At 48.2% G+C, this 22,488-nt stretch overlaps 1 protein-coding gene and 2 pseudogenes across 2 annotated transcripts in view; 1 reads left to right on the plus strand and 2 right to left on the minus strand.

The window, feature by feature from the left end:
• The window catches only part of LOC142565493 (LIM domain-binding protein 2-like), a 398,298-nt gene that overhangs the window by 297,599 nt on the left and 78,211 nt on the right, over positions 1-22,488 (minus strand). The gene's annotated exons all lie outside the window — the stretch shown is intronic.
• On the minus strand, positions 2,760-3,642 carry LOC142565519 (ras-like GTP-binding protein Rho1; annotated as a pseudogene).
• Positions 13,467-14,414, plus strand: LOC142569256 (ras-like GTP-binding protein rhoA; annotated as a pseudogene).

Raw genomic sequence — 22,488 nt, forward strand, 5'->3', positions numbered from 1 at the left:
CTCACTGATAACGAAGCGCAAATAGAACAGGAACTGACAAGAACAATAATATTACCAAAAGCAAGTGATAATCATCAAAGAGGAAATTCGTGCCTCGCAACACCCCCCCCCCCCCATTCCCCGGCAAGAAAAGAAAGAAAAGAAAAAAAGAAAGTGACACGGGCACATATCACGCCAAATTTGGTATATCATACTGAATTAATCCACATAGCAACTTTTAAGGTATTGCATTTCTTGTTTCGAAATAGCTGTTGTTGCCACCAGGTGCATCTGCATCTAATTTGTTCATGTGATTATATTAATTCGATTGTTAATGTTAGTCCCAAGTCTGGCGAAAGATAGAGAGTGCACCCGCGTGCACGACAATGCATGGCCGAATAGGAACGCAGCATTGAAGATGTGAGGAAACCATGATGTCCCCTGCATACGCTTGTTCACGTGCGCACTGATCAGTGCCCACGTGATCCCACATGGCACGTCACGCCGACTGCAGCGCCAGCCTTTCCAGTGGCGGCACTCGTTCCCCCCTCCCCCCTTTCAAGGAGTGCCTCCGAGATCGGACGGCGTTCGCAGCGCGCGTCATCCTATCTCTGATGCCATGCTGAACCACGCGCCAACTTCGCAATAGAAATGTTCAGCTATATTTCACTGCGCAGCTTATGGACTCTCGTGCTGCAGGCAGGCGGCGCGCGCAGAACCGAGTACACAGGCCCGTACGCGCCCCTGTACACATCTCCACACGAAGGCCGATAAAGAGCGCCAACCATCCCGGACCGAGCTTTTTGAAAAGATGGATCATTCTACGTGAACATAACCAAGTACATGTTGCTCACGGTCGAGCTGAGCAACCACCAGTACTTTGTTGTTGTTGATGACAATAATTATATGACTATAGTTAATTATCTAACTAATGAATTGCAGTTCCGACTGTATAGGTGCCCAGTAAGAAGTTGTAGAAAATTGCAAGCAACATGGAACTTAGACTTAACTCATTAACTGCACTACATCGGAGACTATTCTGTTTAAAGATATTATTGGGACCATGGCGAACACATACAATGCAAAAGTTCTGGTTAAATGCTTTGACAAATTTTTTTTCAGGACCGCGGCACAACTGTGTGGATTTACATACACGACACAGTTCTTTTCTGAAGAAACGAAATTTGCCATACGACTTTGTATGCTATGTGCTATGGCATTGAGACTTTATGTTGCGTTGATTATACTTTTATGCAGAATCACGCACGTTTTGTGCATATGCAGTATATATGTATGTTATTAATATACAGCATGATATATACAGGGTGTTCAAGCGAACACATTCAAAAATTTACGAAGGTTGCCTGTGACAGATTGCAGCACTATAGTAGATCAGCTGGTTGGGCAACTTGAAGCGGCGGACTTAACTTGCAAAAAAAAAAAACTGAAATGCATAATCAACTAATTACCAAAAATTTACCAATAAGGTTTTTAAGTAATTGCCTTATGGCCCATAGTGCAATTTAAAAATTGTAGCCGTGGAGTCTGCAAGGCGGATCCACTTGAAACTGGTGTCATCCTGAGAATTCTTTCTGTGATATTAATTCCCGAACTTTGCGGAGAGATACATTCGCGTTCAAGTTTCTTCCTGAACACAACGTTGTTGTATGCATTGACGGACAAAAGCAACTGGAACGTCAATGCATTTCTCAGCAAAGTTCGAGAAATTAATATATCGAAACTGGTGACATTCCGAGAATTCGTTCCAAGTGGATCTGCCTTGCGAACTCCACGGCTCAAATTTGTTCATTGCAATATGGAAGACAAAGTACTTAGCTAAGAAGTTAGCGAATTTTTGTTAATTGGTTGATTATGCATTTCACCTTCTTGTGCAAGTTATGTCCGCCTCTTTGAGTAGACCAGCTCATGAACTATAGAATTGTGCTATCTGCCACAGGCAACCTATAAACATTTTTGAAAATGTTCACTGAAGCACTCTGTATGTGTGTTATGTGTGTATGTAATACATGTGCAATATGCTTTGTGCATAGGTATGTTACATGTGCAAGAATAACAGAGTGTATAGCACCATATGTGTAAAACACTGACTCTTTCATGAGACAATGGAGTAGCAGGCGCTGCATTCGTGCACCAACATTCCATTCTATCATGTCAACTATACAAAAAAGAAACCAAGAAATTTGGATATCTTTAGCCAGTTGCTAATTGTGTGCTTATTTCTTTCGTGCTAAAATATGAAAGGACGCGAAATATTAAAAATAACACGCGCCTACATGCCCATTCGCAGGCTATATTCGTACTCTGTGACCTTTATGGTATCGTAATATGTCAAGTCCGCATCTAGGTGTAAAGGAGATGAACGTATAGGCAGCGCACCGATGCGTCACCAGTGTCCTATCGGAATTATCCGCCAACTAATCATTTCGCAGTTGGTCGTCCATTCGTCAAATGATAAAATAACTAACTAGGGCTATTCTATTGCGATGAAAATACGTTACGTGTATTCCAACTTTATCGTACTTTTTTGAAATGTTTACCTTAGCTCCATATTACCCTATGCCTATCCATAACGGTTCGTTTCAGCGCATGTATCATTCGAGCACGCGCTCTCGGCTATTAGCGATGATGCATCCGTTTAATCTAAGGCATACCAAATTGCGCTTTTGTGGCATAAGGATAAAAAATCTACTTTCTGTATTCCGTGTCAGGTAGTGCGACAGAGCACAAAATACTGACGTATGCACCGTTCACATGCATCATCACGCCAGCCAGCCATCTGCTATAACTGGCGCCGGATGGCATATCTAAGATATTACGCTGTCGCACGAGTTTCGCAAGCTGCTTTCCAAGCTGGGGTTATAACATTTGTTGCTCATGCCAATACCTCTCCAGAAAAAATGATGGTGTAATGAAGCAGACGACCCGAGCCGTGCTTACGCCAAAGCTTGTCTTGTTCGCTTACGTTACAGTGCTCCTCAGAAGCTATTTCCATTGCGAATAAACCTGCTTACATTTGGTGAAGCTGCGGAGTAGTGAACAAAGAGTTGGTGGCGGCGCGCAGAACATTGAGACGAAGACAGTGTTACGCGAGAAATTCCTCCAGCCCCCATCTGGTTTCTCACCGGGGACGGGAAGTGGTTTATTCTAGAGCGCAGAATGCACTTCGTATTCTTCGCCCTCTCGACCTGCAAGGCGGCCATCGTTGCAGTCTCGAACACCTCGCGAACACCGTCCTTGGCCTTGGAGGAACACCCCAGGTGCCGCCACGTAGGCATTGGTCGCCTCCGCTACGGTGCATTCTTCACCAGGCGGCATGGGCTTCAGCTTCGTCTTGACCGGCTCCGGTAGCGCGCGGGGGTCGTTGCGCAGGCCCTTCTTGTTCCGCGCAAGGATGACTGGCACGCAGGGGCAGAAGTGGCCCACGTCCGGCCTCCCCGACTCCCGGTTGCTCTCCAGGGAGTCGGGCGAATCGATACTGAAGCACATCCCGATTGCGCCCGTGTCCTGGTACGACACCGGCCGCAAACGGTCGAAGTCTTCCGGCCCAGCCATGTTCCCCAGTGCCAGCTCCACCTCGCTGCCGTCGAGTTCGGTGGCGGCAATGCAGCAGGCGGCGACTGCGGTCTTTGGAAACGGATCCTTGCTGGAGACGATCAGAAGACAAGTCTTCCAGCCCGCGGGGACTCCGTCGATCACCAGCAGTTTCCTGGTCGCCGCTCTCTGTGACACTTGTTCCGTGGGAGCCGAGCTTCCTTGAACGGTATTCTTCTTCTTCTTCTTCTGCTTCTTCTCGCAACCTTCTTGCAAAGAGAATTCGAGAGCTTACGGTTCACACTGCATCAAAAAATTGAGTTTATACCGTCCCAAAGGAACCCTTCATGAATACATGAAAACCGGCGTTGTGCGGGCTCCGGATTCATTTTCACCAACTGAGACTCTTCAACAAGACATAAAATTGGGGGAGTTGGAGCGGATTCACAGATGCTTTTGGTAGCGTGACAACACGAGGACAACGAAGTTTTGTACTGACAGGACACGCGCTATTAATATAGGCAAACCAGCCGATCAACAGCGTGACCTGTTCTGACAACTGATTTTTCTTATTGATAACGAAGCGCAAATACAACAGGAACTGGCACAACCAATAGTATTACCAAAAGCCAGTGACAATCATCAAAAAGGAAATTCGTGCCTCGCACCCCCCCCCCCTTCCCCGGCAAAAAATAAAAGAAAGAAAAGAAAAAAGTAAAGCAATAAAGTGACACGGGCAGATATCACGCCAAAGTTGGTATATCATGCTGACTTAATCCACATAGCAACTTTTAAGTTATTGCATTTCTTGTTTCTAAATAGCTGTTGATGGCCATCCGCATCTAATTTGTTCATATTAATGCGATTGTTAATGTTAGTCACAAGTTTGGCGAAAGGTAGAGAGTGCACCCGCGTGCACGACAATGCCTGGCCGAATAACAACGCAACATTAAGGAAGTGAGGAAACCATAATGTCCCCTGCATACGCTTGTTAACGTGCGCAATGCAGCAGCAGTGCCCAAGCACTGCCTCCGAGATCGGACGGCGTTCGCTGCGCGCGTCACCCTATCTCGGATGCCATGCCGACCCCCGCGCCTACTTCGCAATAGGAATGTTCAGCTATATTTCACTGCGCAGCATATGGACTCTCGTGCTGCAGGCAGGCGGCGCGCGCAGAACCGAGTACACAGGCCCGTACGCGCCCCTGTACACATCTCCACACGGAGGCCGATAAAGAGCGCCAACCGTCCCGGACCGAGCTTTTTGAAAAGATGGATCATTCTACGTGAACATAACCAAGTACATGTTGCTCACGGTCGAGCTGAGCAACCACCAGTACTTTGTTGTTGTTGATGACAATCAATTATATGACTATAGTAAATTATCTAACTAATGAATTGCGGTTGCGACTGTTACGGTGCCAAGTAAGAAGTTGTAGAAACTGATCCTTGCTGAAGACTATCAGAAGACAAGTCTTCCAGCCCGCGCGGTCTCCGTCGATCACCAGCAGTTTCCAGGTCGCCGCCTTCTGTGGCACTTGTTCCGTGGGAGCCGACCTTCCCTGAACGGTTTTCTTCTTCTTCTGCTTCTTCTTGCAACCTTCTTGCAAAGAGATTCGCAAGCTTACGTTTAACACTGCATCAATAAATTGAGTTTATACCGTCCCAGAGGAACCCTTCATCAATATACGAAAAACGGCGTTGTGCGGGCTCCGGATTCATTTTTACCAACTGAGACTCTTTAATAAGACATAAAATTGGGGGAGTTGGAGCGGATTCACAGCTGCTTTTGGTAGCGTGACAACACGAGGACAAGGAAGTTTTGGACTGACAGGACACGCGGTATTAATATAGGCAAATCAACCGACCAACAGCGTGAGCTGTTCTGACAACTGATTTTTCTCATTCATAACGAAGCGCAAATGCAACAGGAACTGGAAAAAGCATTAGTATTACGAAAAGCAAGTGACAATCATCAAAGAGAAAATTCGTGCCCCGTACCCCTCCCCCCCTTAGGCAAAAAAAGAAAGAAAAGAAAGATAGTGACACGGGCACATATTACGCCGAAGTTGGTGTATATCATACTGAATTAATCCACATAGCAACTTTTAAGGTGTTGCATTTCTTTTGTCGTAATAGTTATTGATGGCCAGCTGGTGCATCTGTCATATAACTTGTTCATGTGATTATATTAATATGATGGTTAATGTTAGTCACAAGTCTGGCGAAAGACAGGAAGTGCGCCCGCGTGCACGAGAAAGCGTGGCCCAATAAGAACGCAGCATTAAGGATGTGAGGAAACCGTGATGTCCCATGCACACGCGTGTTCAAACAACGACGCACCTACATAACATATCCCAGAAGAAAGTGAAATAACACAGTCTACACCATGCCGGCAGGACACATACTGAAGCCCGTGTATTTTTGATCAAACAGATTTTTATTTATTAGGACCAATATCTCTCAACAAAAGAAAAGCGATATCTCAATTAATTTCAGCACATGTTGATTTAGATTGATAGGGAGATAGGGAGATTGATTGACTTAGTTGATTTAGATTGGTAGGGAGACTTTTTTAGTGGTGTTGCGTTTCGCCTGCGACACGTGGTTTTGCCGGCGCGACTGCGGCGGGGCGGCAGACATTTTGGCCCGATCGTCGTCGCCGCAACACTCATCGCCAGGTGTTTCCAGGCGCGACTGCGGCGATGCGACCGCCTAGGGATCATCCTCGCATTCCAGTCATTGTGCCCGAAACAGGCGATGGCAAAGCAGGGATCTCATTCCAGTCATTGTGCCCGAAACAGGCGATGCCAAAGCAGGGATCTCGTTCCAGTCATTGTGCCCGAAACAGGCGATGCCAAAGCAGGGACCATCCTCTCATTACAGTCATTGTGTCCGACCGGCAGCGCCACGACAGGGTGCTACGAGATCGTGCTCGACATGGTGCTACGGCATCGCTACGACAGTGTGCGTCACCATTAGCCCATTGTACATTCACGTGCTCGTCTTTTGAGGGGTTCCTTCTTGCCCTCAACTGCGAGAGTATAAAAACAGCTGCCCCCGGACGCCAAAAGGAGGGCTCCGATTTCTTCTGTTGAGTGAAGTGCTCTCCCGTCTCTCTACTTCGGTCAAACCTGATCGCCAACTCTTTGCGATGTTAAAATAAACAAGTTGTTTCGTTGTTACCAGTCGACTCATGCTTTGCCGGGACCTTCGGATGCTTCCAGTTGTACCCCAGGCCGCCAGGCCAACGCTACCCTTGGGGCTTGCGACCCAGGTACAACCACGGGCGTCAGCGCCGAGTTCCCAACAGATCGTACCAGCAGTCAGATCCCAAACATCTGGTTGCCAGCGGTGAGATCGCCTACGACTTCAAACAACTGTCTGCCAGCGGCGAGATCGCGACAACGGAGGCCAGCAGCGAAGAGATGCAGTTGACTGTATGCTGAGCAGCTCAACGACGATCCGGGAGCAGTGCAACGAGCCCTGTGTGATGACTGGTTGCCTGCAGCGGAACGACTGCGCGGAATTCCTGCCTGCGAGGTTAGGTGAGTGCGGGACTTTCTTCTTCTGAGCTTTGCCAGGCTTTTGTTAGTGTCAGAAACAGAGCTGGTAATTGTGGTTGTCGTTGCTGCCGGGTTAGTTTGCGGCAAGACAATAGTAAGCAGTAGAGAAAGCAGCATTCAGAGCAGCCATGGATTTGAAGTCGTTGCGCAAACCGAAATTGTTGGAGCTTGCAAGAGAGTTGGGTCTGGATGTCTCAGACAAACTAAGAAAACCTGAACTGCTAAAGGCTATTCTTGAGTTAGAGGCTGAGGATGACGAGCTGTCGGAATGCCTTGAGACTATTGAGGAGAGGTCAAAAAGACAGGAGCGCGAACTTAAAGAGCAAAAAGAGAAACAGGAGCGCGAACTTAAAGAACAGAAAGAAAAAGAAGAGCGTGAACGTAAAGAACAGAAAGAGCGAGAGCAACAAGAGAAAAAAGAAGAGCGCGAACACGCTTTGGAAATGAAGCGTCTCGAGGTAGAGATGGAACGCGCTCGTAATGGAAGTCAGGCACACGGTGCAGGAGAACGCGTATTGTTCAAAATGACTGACCTGATGCGGCCGTTTAAGCTTGGAGAGGACATTGGTTTGTTCCTGGTTAACTTTGAGCGAACGTGCGAGAAGCAGGGGTTCTCTCGGGAAACGTGGCCACAGCGCTTGCTCACTTTGTTACCCGGCGAGGCGGCCGACGTAGTCGCTCGCTTGGATAGAGAGGAGGCAGAGGATTTCGACACAGTGAAATCGAGTCTTCTAAAAAAGTACCGGCTGTCTGCGGAGGCGTTCCGTCGGAAGTTTCGGGAAAATGAGAAAGGCAGAAGTGAGTCATATACAGAGTTTGCGTATAGGCTTATGTCGAACATGCAGGAGTGGCTCAAAGAAGAGAAAGCGTTTGGTGACCACGATAAAGTTCTGCAGTGTTTCGGGCTAGAACAGTTTTATAGTCGGTTACCGGAGAACGTGCGATACTGGGTCTTGGATAGGCCAGACGTGAGTACGGTGGCTAGAGCCGCTGAGCTAGCCGAGGAGTTTGTGACGCGTCGAGCTCGCGGAGCTAAGGACGGTCAAAAGGGTGAATTTGGCTCGAAGTTTGAGAGGCCGAAGTTCACAACCATGAGATTAAAGGGGGACACGCGTAGTGCGGATGCGAGCGAAAGCAGTCCGACCAAACGTAAAGAGACGGCGGCAGCCAAACGCAGAAAGCGGTTCGAGATGAGGCGAGCGCGCTTGTGTTATACGTGCCAGAAGCCGGGTCACTTTTCGGCGCAGTGTCCGGAAACAACACCAAAAGTTGTGTTTTTTTCATTAGGCAGCACTGACGAGAACATGAAGCTTCTCGAGCCTTACATGCGAGACCTCCTCGTGAACGGGAAAGAGTGCCGAGTGCTTCGCGATTCCGCAGCTACGATGGATGTAGTTCACCCATCTTACGTAGAACCCCATATGTTCACGGGCGAGTGCGCGTGGATCAAGCAAGCCGTGGAAGCTCATAGCGTGTGTCTGCCAGTAGCAAAGGTGCTTATTGAAGGACCTTTCGGAGCACTTGAGACAGAGGCGGCAGTGTCATCTATGCTGCCACCCCAGTACCCGTACCTATTTTCAAACAGGTCCGATCACCTCCTGCGCGAGAAGGGGCTTTTGTTTGGTGAAGCTAGTGTTCAGGCCTTAACCAGATCGAAGGTTCGGGAGCTCGCTGCAAAGGCGGTAGTTGCGGGGCCGACGTTATCAAACAACGAAAAAGGGTCAGAGGCGCAGCAAGCTGATATTCCGAGCACGCCCGAACTGAATAAACTTGAGTCTGTAACGTTAAAGGCGCCAGATACTGGAGAGGAAACGCCCGACGCGGGAAAGTTAGAAGAGCTATCTACTGATTTGCTCATCGCGCCTACGTCAGACGGACTTGATAGGTTGCTAAAAGTCAGCCGGACGGCTTTGATAGCCGAGCAAAAAAAGGATGGCAGCCTGGAAAACGTGCGCTGCAATGTCAAAGAAGGTATCGCCAGGAAAACTGCGCGTTTTGTGGAAAGAGGTGGAGTCCTGTACCGGAAGTATCTAGACCGAAGAGGAGTGGAGTTCGATCAGCTGGTCGTGCCTCAATGCTATCGTCAGGATCTGTTGCGCTTGTCACACGGGGGTTCGTGGTCCGGACACCTAGGAGTTAAGAAAACTAAGGACCGTCTCTTGCAAGAGTACTATTGGCCAGGGTGTTTTCGGGACGCAGACCATTTCGTGAGGACATGTGACACTTGTCAGCGGGTGGGCAAACTAGGGGACAAATCAAGGGCGCCGTTGAAATTGGTACCTATCATTACGGAGCCTTTTAGACGGCTCGTTATTGATACTGTGGGACCTCTGCCGGTAACAGCCACGGGGTACAGACACATTTTGACTGTGATCTGCCCAGCGACAAAGTTCCCTGAAGCAGTGCCGCTTAAAGAACTCAGCTCAGTTGAGATAGTTAATGCACTACTGTCCATATTTGCGCGAGTTGGTTTCCCTGCGGAAATCCAATCAGATCAGGGCACAGTGTTTACTAGCGCTTTGACGACAACTTTTCTCGAAAGGTGTGGGGTAAAGCTGTTACACAGCTCAGTGTACCACCCTCAGTCGAATTCCGTTGAGAAGCTCCACTCCGTCATGAAGCGCGTGTTGAGAGCCTTGTGTTTTGAACATCAAACTGACTGGGAGCTGTGTCTGCCTGGGGTGATGTTTGCTTTAAGGACCGCGCCGCATGCGGCTACGGGGTTTTCGCCAGCTGAACTGGTGTACGGTCGCTCGCTTCGATCTCCGCTTCGCATGCTTCGAGAATCATGGGAAGGTAGGGGCGACGACCCAGTCGTGGTGGAGTACGTGCTTAAGCTCCTCGAACGCTTAAGAAGGGCACAGGAGTTGTCAGGTGAAGCAATGACAAAGGCCCAGCAGAGGGCCAAGGTTTATTATGATCGGACAGCCAGGGCCCGTCGTTTTGAGGTTGGCGATGAGGTCATGATATTACGCACATCGCTAAACAACAAACTAGACGTGCAGTGGGAGGGCCCAGCGCGAATTGTTCAGAAACTGTCGGACGTTAACTACGTGGTAAGTCTGCCAGGAAAGCGGAAAGCACAGCAAGTTTACCACTGTAATCTGCTCAAACCTTATAGACAAAGGGAAGCAGTGGTGTGCATGATGGTAAACGTTCCTGAAGAGCTTCCAGTCGAGCTTCCGGGACTAGGCTCAGTGACGAACAGGGAAGACACCGGTCAAGTCATTAGTGACCTTATCAGTAAAGCACCGCTGTCGCCCGAGCAGAAAACCGAACTACACCAGCTATTACAAGAGTTTCAAGGTCTGTTCTCTGAGAGGCCTGGTAGGACTTCGGTACTTACTCATGATATAGAACTTACCTCCCCAGAGCCAGTACGATCCAAGGCGTATCGGGTGTCACCCCGCCAGAGCGATATTATGGAGGCTGAGGTAAAGAAAATGCTACAGCTCGGTGTTATTGAGGCAGGTGAGAGTGATTATACCTCCCCTTTGATTTTAGTTGAGGTACCGGGCAAGGAACCTCGTCCTTGCGTCGACTACCGCAGGCTTAATTCCATCACTAAGGATCAAATTTATCCGATCCCTAACATCGAGGAGCGCCTTGAGAAAGTTAGTAGCGCTCAGTTTATTTCCACCCTAGATCTTGTCAGGGGTTATTGGCAGGTTCCACTTACAGAAGAGGCTAGTAGGTATGCGGCGTTCATTTCACCAATGGGAACATTCCGTCCTAAAGTGTTGAGTTTTGGTTTGAAGAACGCGCCATACTGTTTTTCAAGCCTCATGGATAAAGTGTTGCGGGGACAGCAAGAATTCGCTTTACCGTATCTAGACGACGTAGCGATATTCTCCGCATCCTGGTCTGAGCATATGACACACTTGCGGGCAGTGCTAACCCGCCTGCGCGAAGCAGGCTTGACAGTAAAGGCTCCTAAGTGCCAGTTAGCACAGGCCGAGGTTGTCTACCTCGGTCACGTGATTGGTCAGGGTCGTCGCCGCCCCTCTGAAATAAAAGTGGCCGCTGTGCGAGACTTTCCGCAACCGCGCACCAAGACCGATATTCGGTCGTTCTTGGGTGTCGCCGGCTACTATCAGAGGTACATCCCTAGGTACTCTGATATCGCGGCTCCCCTGACGGATGCTCTAAGAAAGACAGAACCTCAAACAGTCGTCTGGGACGAGACAAAGGAAAGAGCTTTTAGCGCCCTAAAGAGTGCCCTAACAAGCCAGCCTGGGCTACGATCGCCAGACTATACAAAAGGGTTCATTGTTCAGTGCGATGCTAGTGAGCGAGGCATGGGCGTTGTACTGTGCCAACGGGAAAATGAAGAAGTAGAACACCCCGTCCTGTATGCTAGTCGTAAGCTGACCAGTCGTGAACAGGCGTATAGCGCCACCGAGAAAGAGTGTGCATGTCTCGTGTGGGCCGTTCAGAAATTGTCATGCTATCTAGCCGGCTCGAGGTTTATCATTGAGACGGATCACTGCCCTCTCCAATGGCTGCAGACCATCTCTCCCAAAAATGGCCGCCTCCTGCGCTGGAGCCTCGCTTTACAACAATATTCCTTTGAGGTGCGTTACAAAAAGGGCGAGTCTCAACGGTAACGCCGATGGCTTAAGTCGAAGCCCCTAACGTAGGAATCAGCCTCAAAATTGTTGGTTACTGATGTTTTTCTTCCTGAGGCAGGATTTTTTTTTAACATATTGCTTTTGTTTAGTGTTTCAAAGTGATGATATGCTTTCTAGTGCAATTTTCCAATTTGTGGACGCGTTCTGAGTGATGCTAGACTACTGTAAGGAACTAGGCAGTGGTATAAAAAGGGGAAAGAGCCTGGCAGGGCTTAGTGAGGGTTGTGCCGTGCTTGCTGACTGAGCGGTTGAGTTTCAGCGTCGTTCTAACGCTTGCCGGGAACGAGAACAAGAATGTGAACTCTCCCGAAGTCACTTTGCAGTGTCCTGTGCGAACCTGAACGAGAGAACGAGGCCTTCTCTGTGCGCTGCGCTCAAGAAACGTCGAGGGACGCCCGACTTCGGTTATGAGCATCATCGAGCGACATCCCTCCGGACAGCGGATGCAGTCCCCTGTCCATCGGGATCTCCTTCCCCCGGCGGGGCGGTCTGTTGCGTTTCGCCTGCGACACGTGGTTTTGCCGGCGCGACTGCGGCGGGGCGGCAGACATTTTGGCCCGATCGTCGTCGCCGCAACACTCATCGCCAGGTGTTTCCAGGCGCGACTGCGGCGATGCGACCGCCTAGGGATCATCCTCGCATTCCAGTCATTGTGCCCGAAACAGGCGATGCCAAAGCAGGGATCTCATTCCAGTCATTGTGCCCGAAACAGGCGATGCCAAAGCAGGGATCTCGTTCCAGTCATTGTGCCCGAAACAGGCGATGCCAAAGCAGGGACCATCCTCTCATTACAGTCATTGTGTCCGACCGGCAGCGCCACGACAGGGTGCTACGAGATCGTGCTCGACATGGTGCTACGGCATCGCTACGACAGTGTGCGTCACCATTAGCCCATTGTACATTCACGTGCTCGTCTTTTGAGGGGTTCCTTCTTGCCCTCAACTGCGAGAGTATAAAAACAGCTGCCCCCGGACGCCAAAAGGAGGGCTCCGATTTCTTCTGTTGAGTGAAGTGCTCTCCCGTCTCTCTACTTCGGTCAAACCTGACCGCCAACTCTTTGCGATGTTAAAATAAACAAGTTGTTTCGTTGTTACCAGTCGACTCATGCTTTGCCGGGACCTTCGGATGCTTCCAGTTGTACCCCAGGCCGCCAGGCCAACGCTACCCTTGGGGCTTGCGACCCAGGTACAACCACGGGCGTCAGCGCCGAGTTCCCAACAGATCGTACCAGCAGTCAGATCCCAAACAGTGGTATGCCATTATGCTGATGTCGCTTTCTTTGCGCATGTTACCACTTTGATCATTGACATCCGGTATTGATAATATTGCTTTTGCCAGTTTCTGTTGCACTGAAGCGTTTGGTCATCAATTAAGAACTATGTTGTGAGAACGGAGCGTGTCCTGTCAATGCCCAACTTCTTTGTCCTCGTGTAGACGCGCTTTCAAGAGCAGTTGTGGATCATCCCCCCCCCCCTTCCTAGTCACCCATCTTTCTGTCCTTTTAAGGAATCTCAGTAGGTAAAAATTAAGCCGCATCGCACATAAGCGCTTTGCATATCTGAAGGGTTACTTTAGGACGTTAGATTCAATTGATCAGTGTAAACCATAGGTTTGCGAATTCGCTCCGCAAGAAGGTTGAAAAAGGTTTGTAAGAAGAAGAAGAAGAAGAAGAAGAAGTAGAAGAAGCGAACCGCCCAGCGAAGCAGCGCATCTCGGCGTCCACGGAAGAAATCCCACAGATGGCGGCGATCGGAGAAAAGCTAGTCATCGGAGACGGGAGGTCTTCTGATCGTCTTCAGCACTGGTCCGTTTCCAAAGGCCTGTGTGCCTATCGCCTTCGAGGACTACGTCGCCGCCATAGAGTTCGGCGGAAATCAAGCCCAGCTGACATTGTGGAGCACAGCTGGTCAGGAGGACTACGACCGGCTGCGGCCGCTGTCGTACTCGGGCACGGACGTCACGTTCGTGTGCTCCAACATCGACTCGCCCGACTCCCCGAAGAACAACCCGTTGTCGGGGAGTCCGGAGGTGCGCCCCTTCTCCCCCAGCGTGCCTGCCATTGTCGCAGAGGCCGAAGGACCCGTACAGGCTGTCGGAGCTCGCCAAGCGAAGCAGAGGTGCCAAGAGGACTACGACCGGTTGCGGCCAGTGTCGTACCCAGACACAGACGTAATCTCGAGGTGCTTCAGTATCGACTCGCCCGACTCCCTGGAGAACAACCCGGTGTCGGGGAGTCCGGAGGTGCGCCACTTCTGCCCCAGCGTGCCTGCCATTCTTGCAGGGGTCGAAGGACCTGTACAGGCTGTCGGAGCTCGCCAAGCGAAGCAAAGGTGCCAAGAAGGCTACGACCGGTTGCAGCCGGTGTCGTACCCAGACACAGACGCAATCTCGAGGTGCTTCAGTATCGACTCACCCGACTCCCTGGAGAACAACCCGGAGTCGGGGAAGCCGGACGTGCGCCACTTCTGCCCCAACGTGCCCGTCATCCTTGCGGGGAACAAAACGGACCTACGACCCGCACACACTACCGGAGCTGGCCAAGACGAAGCGGAAACCGATAGCGCCTGAGTAAGGGCGCACAATGGAGGAGGAGATCAATGCCTATATGTCTCTGCCTGGAGTGCTCTGCCAAGACCAAGGACGGCATGCGCGAGGTGTTGGAGACTGCTACGATGTTCGGCTTATAGCACAAGAGACCGTGCAATGCGAAATGCACTCTACTCTCTAGAATAAACCTATTCCTGTCTCCGGTGAGAAGCCAGAGTGGGGCTGGAGAAATTTCTCTCACTGCAGTGTCTTCACGTTTTTGTGCGCACCTTCGCCACCATTCACCATCTCGCACCTTCACTATAAGTGTAAGAAGGTTTATTCGCAATAACGATGGCTGCTGAAGAGCACTGTGTATAATGTCAGCGGACAAGACGAGCTCACCCGCCGCGGTAGCTTAGATGTTGCGCGTCTTAGTTCAATGTCGCGGGTTCGCGGCAGGGGCGGGCGCATTTCGATGGGGGCGAAATCCAAAACGCTCGCGTAGTTTGATCTAGGTGCGCGTTAAAGAACCTGAGGTGATCAAAATTAATCCGGATCACCTACAACGGCGTGCCTCATAATCAGATTTTAATTTTGGCACATTCAACCTCAGTATGTAATTTTTCAAACAACACGATCTCTTACATAGGCACGACAAGGGTCGTCTGCTTCATTACGCCTTCTGGCGCGACAGCGTCAAATGGTCCATGGAGCGAAAAAGTCGCGTCTGTAATCTGTAGCAGCGAAAAGGCATATGAAATTGCATTGACATTGGCTGCGATGCCACGCCATGAGCGCGCCTCGATGGAGCAGAACGGGCAAAAAGGGTACGCCTGCTGGGGAAGCCGGCGCGCCAGGTGTTCCGTGATGGGAGAGGACATCGCCGCGACGCCACGTCACCCTCTCTCTCGGAAGCCAGCGCACGATCCGTATCTATCTCTCTCTCACCCCCGCTGTGCGTAGCTGCTGCGCGCGCCTACCCGCCTTCGTGGCCGCTGCAGCTTCCTCGGTGTCTCGTCGTCACGCAGGACGTCGGTGGAATGCGGTGTCGGCACAGCAGGCGGCTACTGCTTGCTGGCTTGGGCAGCACGTACCGCTATGGCACATTACTCGCCCCACAGAACTCGGACGACTGCTCAGCGGCGTTCGCGGCGTTCAATTGGACATTCGTGCTTTCGCATTCACAATTCATAAGAAGTGTTTAGGTGCCCTCGGAGTTTGTAAGGAGAGGTATTAACACAAGCAAGAAATGTGATCACCCCATCGTGCGAAACTAGCGCAACTATAGCACGAGTTTCGGTTTTAAAAAAGAAAACAGGAAATGTGCGCAGGTTCGCGCTGCAAACTTAATTTTATGCTGTTTCTCACGAGCTACAGGAAGTCGCGTTTCTCCCTTTATAACAAAAGCGCAATTCATTATGCCTCTTAGGCACTGCGAATGCGCCATTGCTATATTTCCTGGGAGCGCGTGCTTGTTCGGACGACAGATACGCTCAAGCGAAAAATTATCATTTGTGGATACACAGAGCGTATTATGCGACACCGATCGAGATGTCAAAAAGTACGGAACAGTTCAGATATATAAAAGGTATTTTAACCACACTGAAATAGCGGCAATATACTTATTTCATCATATGAAAAATGCCGACTCGCTCCGGAACGATTGACAACAGATGGAATTTTGCAGTGAAGCAGCGGTCTAGTGTAACGGCATTACTTAACGGCGTTCACCTCCTATGTATACAGACTAGAAACTTTTGTTAAGAGACCCGAAAGGTTTCCGACTTTTCTTCAAAGTCAGGCAGCATGTTACAATCCTGTAACACGTGAAGGGGAAAGCCTGCTGCACGCTTGGTAATGCGCCGTCTCGCATGGTCGCGTTGCTGCTTTCGTAACTGCTTTCGCAGTTACGCACAAGCTCTTGGTCGCAAGCTAGCGCTCTCCCCACGTTTTGTGGGCTTACATTTCTTGTACAGCTAGTGCAAAAGTGCAGACACGTGTTTTCCCCGAGCGCCGTATTAAGTGCTTGCTTCGACTATCAGTACCATTCTGTAATAATAATAATAATAATAATAATAATAATAATAATAATAATAATAATAATAATAATAATAATAATAATAATAATAATAATATATTATGGCACCTACATCAAGAAGAAGGTATAAGAACAAGGCCTGCCAGTGCTGCACGAATAATAATAATAATAATAATAATAATATATTATGGCACCTACATCAAGAAAAAGGTATAAGAACAAGGCCTGCCAGTGCTGCACGGAGCATGACTGACAGTGCTAGGCAGGCAGCAACAAACAAATAACGAAACAACAGGCAGGGAATCGAATTCACAAAACAGTAACTCTTAAATGAAAGCAAAGGCAACGAAAGCACAAATTGTACGAGTTGCTTTCATAAAATCAAATGCAACTCCAAATGAACAAAAAGAAAGTGGATGAGTTGAAGGATTCTGCAGAAGAAACCAAAATGTGTCACAAGAAGTTAAAACATCAACAAAAGAAGAAAAAAAGCGACAGGACACGGCTCCTATTTCAAGATTTTGTAAGGCGTAACCAAAAACTGAAGAGTCTATCAAAAAATGAATCTGCGCAGCAAAATCAAAATTGTCACATTCTAGAAGTACAAACTAAAACACACACACGCATGAGGCAGTCACGAAAAGAATGAACAAACTATATCAAATTGATAGGAGTTCTTTTAACTTTAAAACATTTTTTCTTAGTTGTTGTGTGAAAGACGCTTGGTAGTATAGTGTTCAGAAAGGACGAAACGTAGTAATCGCACGTTCTTTTGTCATATTTTAATAAATGTTTTCTCTCTCCTTCTCTCCTTGTGACATTTTGTCGATCACCGAGTAATACAGTAGCATTGTTTAGATCCGAGGGAGCGTGAAGTAATATACGGACTTTTGTGTGGCTGTGCCAGAAAGCTTTAAAAGCCACGTAGAGTAAATGATTTGCGCACCTCGTTTCTTCCAAGACTAAAGTCGTATGTGATGGTGTTTAGAAAAAGCGATAAAGTCAATTAACTCTGATGTGCCAGCACAGAACAATGCAAATGAGCAGGGTTGTTTGTGTCTTTAGAATAATGAGGTTAGTCCCCAACCAATCCCTTGCCCCCCCTCCCTCCCTCCCTAATTTAAAGCAAAGCGATCGCACCTGAACGCTCGGGCTACAAGGACGGCGTCGTCAGCGTACTGAAAAACACTGATTGACAGCGCGGCTGAATGATCATTAACATATGCGTTAAATAAAAAGTGGGCTTAATATTGATCCACGGGGAACTCCAGACGTTATTTCTTTAAAAAAGGCGCTTTCAAACCGTCCTAGCAAAACATATTGACATCTGCCCTTTAATCCTTGAGCATCTATAGGTGCAGCAAGGAGCCGCGGAGTAATATATAGCAAAGAAAGTTTGTGCAAAAGCAGTGCATGGGATACACTGTCGAATGATTCGCGGAAATCGATAAACAATGCAGAGGCAACCATATCATGTTCCAGAGAATCATTATAACGTAGCTTTCTCTAACTGTTCTTTTTGTTTTTCTTATTGTGGCTGCTGCACGACATTTTATCGTTTCATACATAAATGGCACAGTGCATGCATGCGCGACATGGGAACGCGTCGGAAACACGATACGCTGCGATACACGTCCGGAGGGGCCGTTAAGGTTTTTGCGTATGTTGCGTTGAGTCTCCTGCGTGGATTAACGTCTGCAGAAACACTACACCGCCCGGCAGCCATCACAAAAAAAAAAAAAAACAGAAAGAAAAGAACAGCCAATCACTCGAGGTACAAGCGGCCCATGCCTTACTTCCGTTGCTAAATGAGGCACTCGTTCTCTTCGCAGCTGCCAACGTCGGCCCGCCTGTGTTTACGCTCAACGTGTCCAATGACTTTCGTTAAGCAAAGCTAACCTATACTCGAAACGTTCGAAGCCCCAAAGGAGGATTAAGAAAGATTAGCCCCGGCGCTCCCAGTGCATGCGAGGTTAATCGCGGTTGTCCCTCTTGTCGCCAGGAGTGAAACGAGCCTGGCAGTGTGCATGGCCGCATCAGAACCGCGCGCGAGGCCCAGCTCAGTTAAACGTACTCCGAGAACAATGGCCCTGCTGATTGAGGATAATTATCTGCAATGTAAAACAACTTTTTTTTTTCTCGAAATGCGTTCGACGCACCCGACGAGAGTGCGGCCTTTTTTTTTTAACGATATACCAGCACCACTTCCTTGACTTCAGCGATAACGCAAACGTTAAAGAAGATCGCTGGGTGAATAACCTTGTTTTAAAAGAAAGAATAGGAAGGGGGGGGGGCAGGAATGCTTATCACCTTTACGTGGTCATGTGAGCGACGATCATTGGGCCGTGGTCTCATTACTTCGTCGTAAATGCACGTCTACGCACAGAGAAAAAAGAAAGCAGCAGACGGAAAGTCATGCATGCGGAAGGGTTGCGTATGGCGGCCAGTCTGCATTTTCAAGCCGGGGAACTGCACCGGAAACAGGTTTCGACTTCATCGCTGCTTGAAACCGGGCAGCGGTTTGATCATCGCACTTCCTTGACTCCGCTCGAAAGATGTTCCTCTAACGCGAAAACTTCAATACTATGCCTGCAGTTAAAAAAAAAAAAGAAAGGGAACCATGTATACGTAACCTATAGGGACTTTCTTTTTTTTCCCTGTCGTCCAAATGCAAACGACGCACTGACGTAAAAGCTTCGCCGCGCACAAAGGGCCTCCCAAATTTCGGCACAGAAATAAATAGAGCGGAGAATTCTGGATAAATAGCGCACGAAGGCAAGAGAACGTCATTCACCTTCCAGAAGCGTTAGCGCGTTATTTGATACTATAGCGCAGTTATTCGATATGGCACATTTAAACGGCATGGAGTTTCACCACGCCGTACGGGAATGAACAGCGGGAAGATAGTTTTACAGCATGATGACAATGGTTTGATGCCATATGCGCGCTGACTATACGCCTATATAAACCTGTGGTGACGCGGATTACGCTTGATTTATGTGTTTTATTCCGCTAATAGTTTTTCTTGGCGCTCTCGTTCTCCTATCGTTTTTCTTGGTGTTTCATAGCGTTGATGTTTATTTTTTAATGCGATGTATTCTTCCTCGAGTCACGCCAATTTCTGTGGTGTATCTCGTGGCGTATCAGGACGTTTTTCTGGGTTGATCCTGGAGATGGTGGTTTACAATTATGTGCCACCAATGTATTTGTGGCACTGGTTGTCGTAATGTTCTATATATATATATATATATATATATATATATATATATATATATATATATATATATATATATATATATATATATATATATATATATATATATAAAGAGAGCACAAAGATATGTATATATAAAGAGAGTAAAGAGGAAAAAAGAGAGTACGAGGTACGATGGTTTTGCACAGTATATATTACTGACGTTTCGGCTGGTGGACCAGCATTTGTCAAAGACTACTTTGACAAAGGCTGGGCCACCAGCCGAAACGTCAGTAATATATGCTGTGCAAATTTATATATATATATATATATATATATATATATATATCAAGACGCCAGACATTTTGACCATTACGCCACGGACGCATAAGTCGACTCTCAGACTAGAACATCCTTAAGAATTTCCCGCGTGCAAGCCTGCTGACACTTGCCGTCCTGGAGGAAGGAAATACTTAGGAAGGGGCATCGCGCAACGCCAGTGAAGCCGAACCTGTCGGCCTAACACGTGATCGGACGTCAAAGTGCACGGTTCGCTTTAGTGCGCCCGCTCTGCAGGCAGAGCCAACGGCAGGGCAGCCGAACAAGCGCGCACCGAATAAGAACTACCGGGTACCAAACCTCTCTGCAAGTCTCGATTCTCGCTCCGTGATCTCGACGCAAAAGTCGCGCGTTGGGCCGACAGTGAGCAAGGGGTCTCGCGTAACGAAGCGTTCGCTAGCCAAGGCTGGCTGCGAGACGTAAAGCTTTTTGCTGCCAAAGTATCTACCGAGATGCTTGTAATGAGACCTGCCAACATATGAACCTTTAAATACGTATATATCCTATTCGTAAAAATTTACACACACACACACACACACACACACACACACACACACACACACACACACACACACACACACACACACACACAGCTTTCTTTTTTCAAACGCGGTCGGTCATTTATATCGTCAGTTAACGAGCAGACGTGGTACGGTGCACTGCGCTCGCAGTCACGATAGTTCTCCAGGTTCCTGTAATTCACTTGGATATTGAAGGAGCGAAGTGAATACTGTGGGTGATGTTCCTGAATACCAAGCTTTTTAGGTTTCGAGACAGAGTGGAAGTGTTTCTGCACAGAAGAAAACTAACCGGAGGGCCACCACTTGCTTCGCGCCGAATCGTAAGTTCGGCTACAAACATGCAAGCCGCGGGCTAAAATAACGCTGGTTTCGACGCCCCCGCGAGACCCATAACTTTCCGAAAAATGTGACTGGCACATCGCCTTACCGAGAAAATGTTTCAACCGCATTAGTCGCGTGAGCGCCACTTCGAGAGTCTATTTCAATGGACGTAGTGCGCAGATTCCGAGGGTGCGTCTGCGGCCAATGGGTGACACTGTTCCTTCGATGCTATACTCGACGGTGCGGCTTACATGTCGAAAAAAAAAATTTCCCGCGATAAAGAACAGGCAAGACTGCGACGAGATGCCGACCGCTAAAATAATCCTGAAGAGACAGTGAGCCAAACTTGCACACGCTTCAAGCGAACAGGATGCGAATGAAAATGACGCGTGCTGAACAAGTGAAGAATGAGTATTTGTACGCAAGTGATCAAGCGAACCTGTCGAAAGGCGGCCGAAAAAATGAATCTGTGCGAGAAGCTTGAAGACGTTTTGCCAAGTAAGACGACACATATAAACAGCCACAAAAAAAGAACTGCTTCAAGTGCAGCGGCTGCGGTTCACAAGAAAACGACTGGAGCGGGCGCCACTCCTGGCATATTTTTATTCCTTTCTCCAGCTCAAGCCTTCCGCACTAGTCGCTTGTCAGCAGCACAAACTCGAACTTCCAAACAGCATAATCAAGCTAATCCACTGCTCGCCTGCACTTCCTCGTGAAGGGCAAGGACTTTGCTGCAGCTGAGTCGACTCTACAAAAAAAAAAAAAGAAACATCTTACTATAAGCTACAACATACATTGTGAGCGCTGTGATAAGGTGCTGTGTTTCATTTAAAACTACAGTTTGGTGCAAAAGCTTGGCGTTCGTGGTTTAGCGTGGGACTGAAGAATTACGATAATGCATTCAAATATACGCATGCGACCATCACGAGTTCAAATTATTATTTGCCATGATACAAGGTACTCTTATGGAGCTAATAATAGCTGATCGAACAAGATAAGCAACGTTTTTTTTCTCACAGAAACAAGTTTATTTCTGTTCGCAAAAAAAAAAAAGGTTATTAATTTATATTACAAATGTCTGCAGCTCGACACAAGTTAACACACCTCTCGTTTATGATAGCACCCATACGGGCAAGGAAATAAAGCCAGGGAGTTTACTTGTGGGAATATAAATATTTATTCGATGGTATTTTATATTGCTTCAAACGAAGTCATTTCGATTACGCATTTCATGGCGTAAAAATACTCCGGCCCTGCGCGAATAACGTTCGCATACATTACCTACATACTGTTTCGTAAGACAAATTCTGGCTCTCGCACTTTAGAAGAGCCGATGAAGGTGTATTTCGGCCGTGCGGAATTTGTGCTCCTCTTCGTAGAGTCAATTTTAACGTGTTTACAGAACTAAACAGCGTTAAGAGCTCTATATTATCGACTTTCACACCGACCAAGAACAAAACAGCTGAGGCACAAGGCAAGTACGTTACCTTCGCAAGTGACAGGGCTCCGCTGCATTCAGAAATCTGCAACTGTATATGATGCGACTGCGAAAACGGTTTCAAGTTTAAATACAGTAATCAATACGCCGCAGTTCCACCCGCACCCACTGTCACCCAGTACTTTTCGTATACGCAATCATTGTGAGCACTCGAGGGGCTGCTGCACCTGGTCCTTCACGCGTCTTCCCTTTCCTCGAGAATATTACAGCATCCGTCAAGTATACGTGTCATCCCGAACGTACTACGTGTTCGCTCTTAGAAGGCTTACGCGTCACTGTACAAGCATAATCCATACGAGCGCACTTTGGGATTCTTTAAGCC

The sequence above is a fragment of the Dermacentor variabilis genome, chromosome 1, assembly GCF_050947875.1.
Source record: "Dermacentor variabilis isolate Ectoservices chromosome 1, ASM5094787v1, whole genome shotgun sequence".
In the NCBI taxonomy this organism is placed as follows: Eukaryota; Metazoa; Arthropoda; class Arachnida; order Ixodida; family Ixodidae; genus Dermacentor; species Dermacentor variabilis.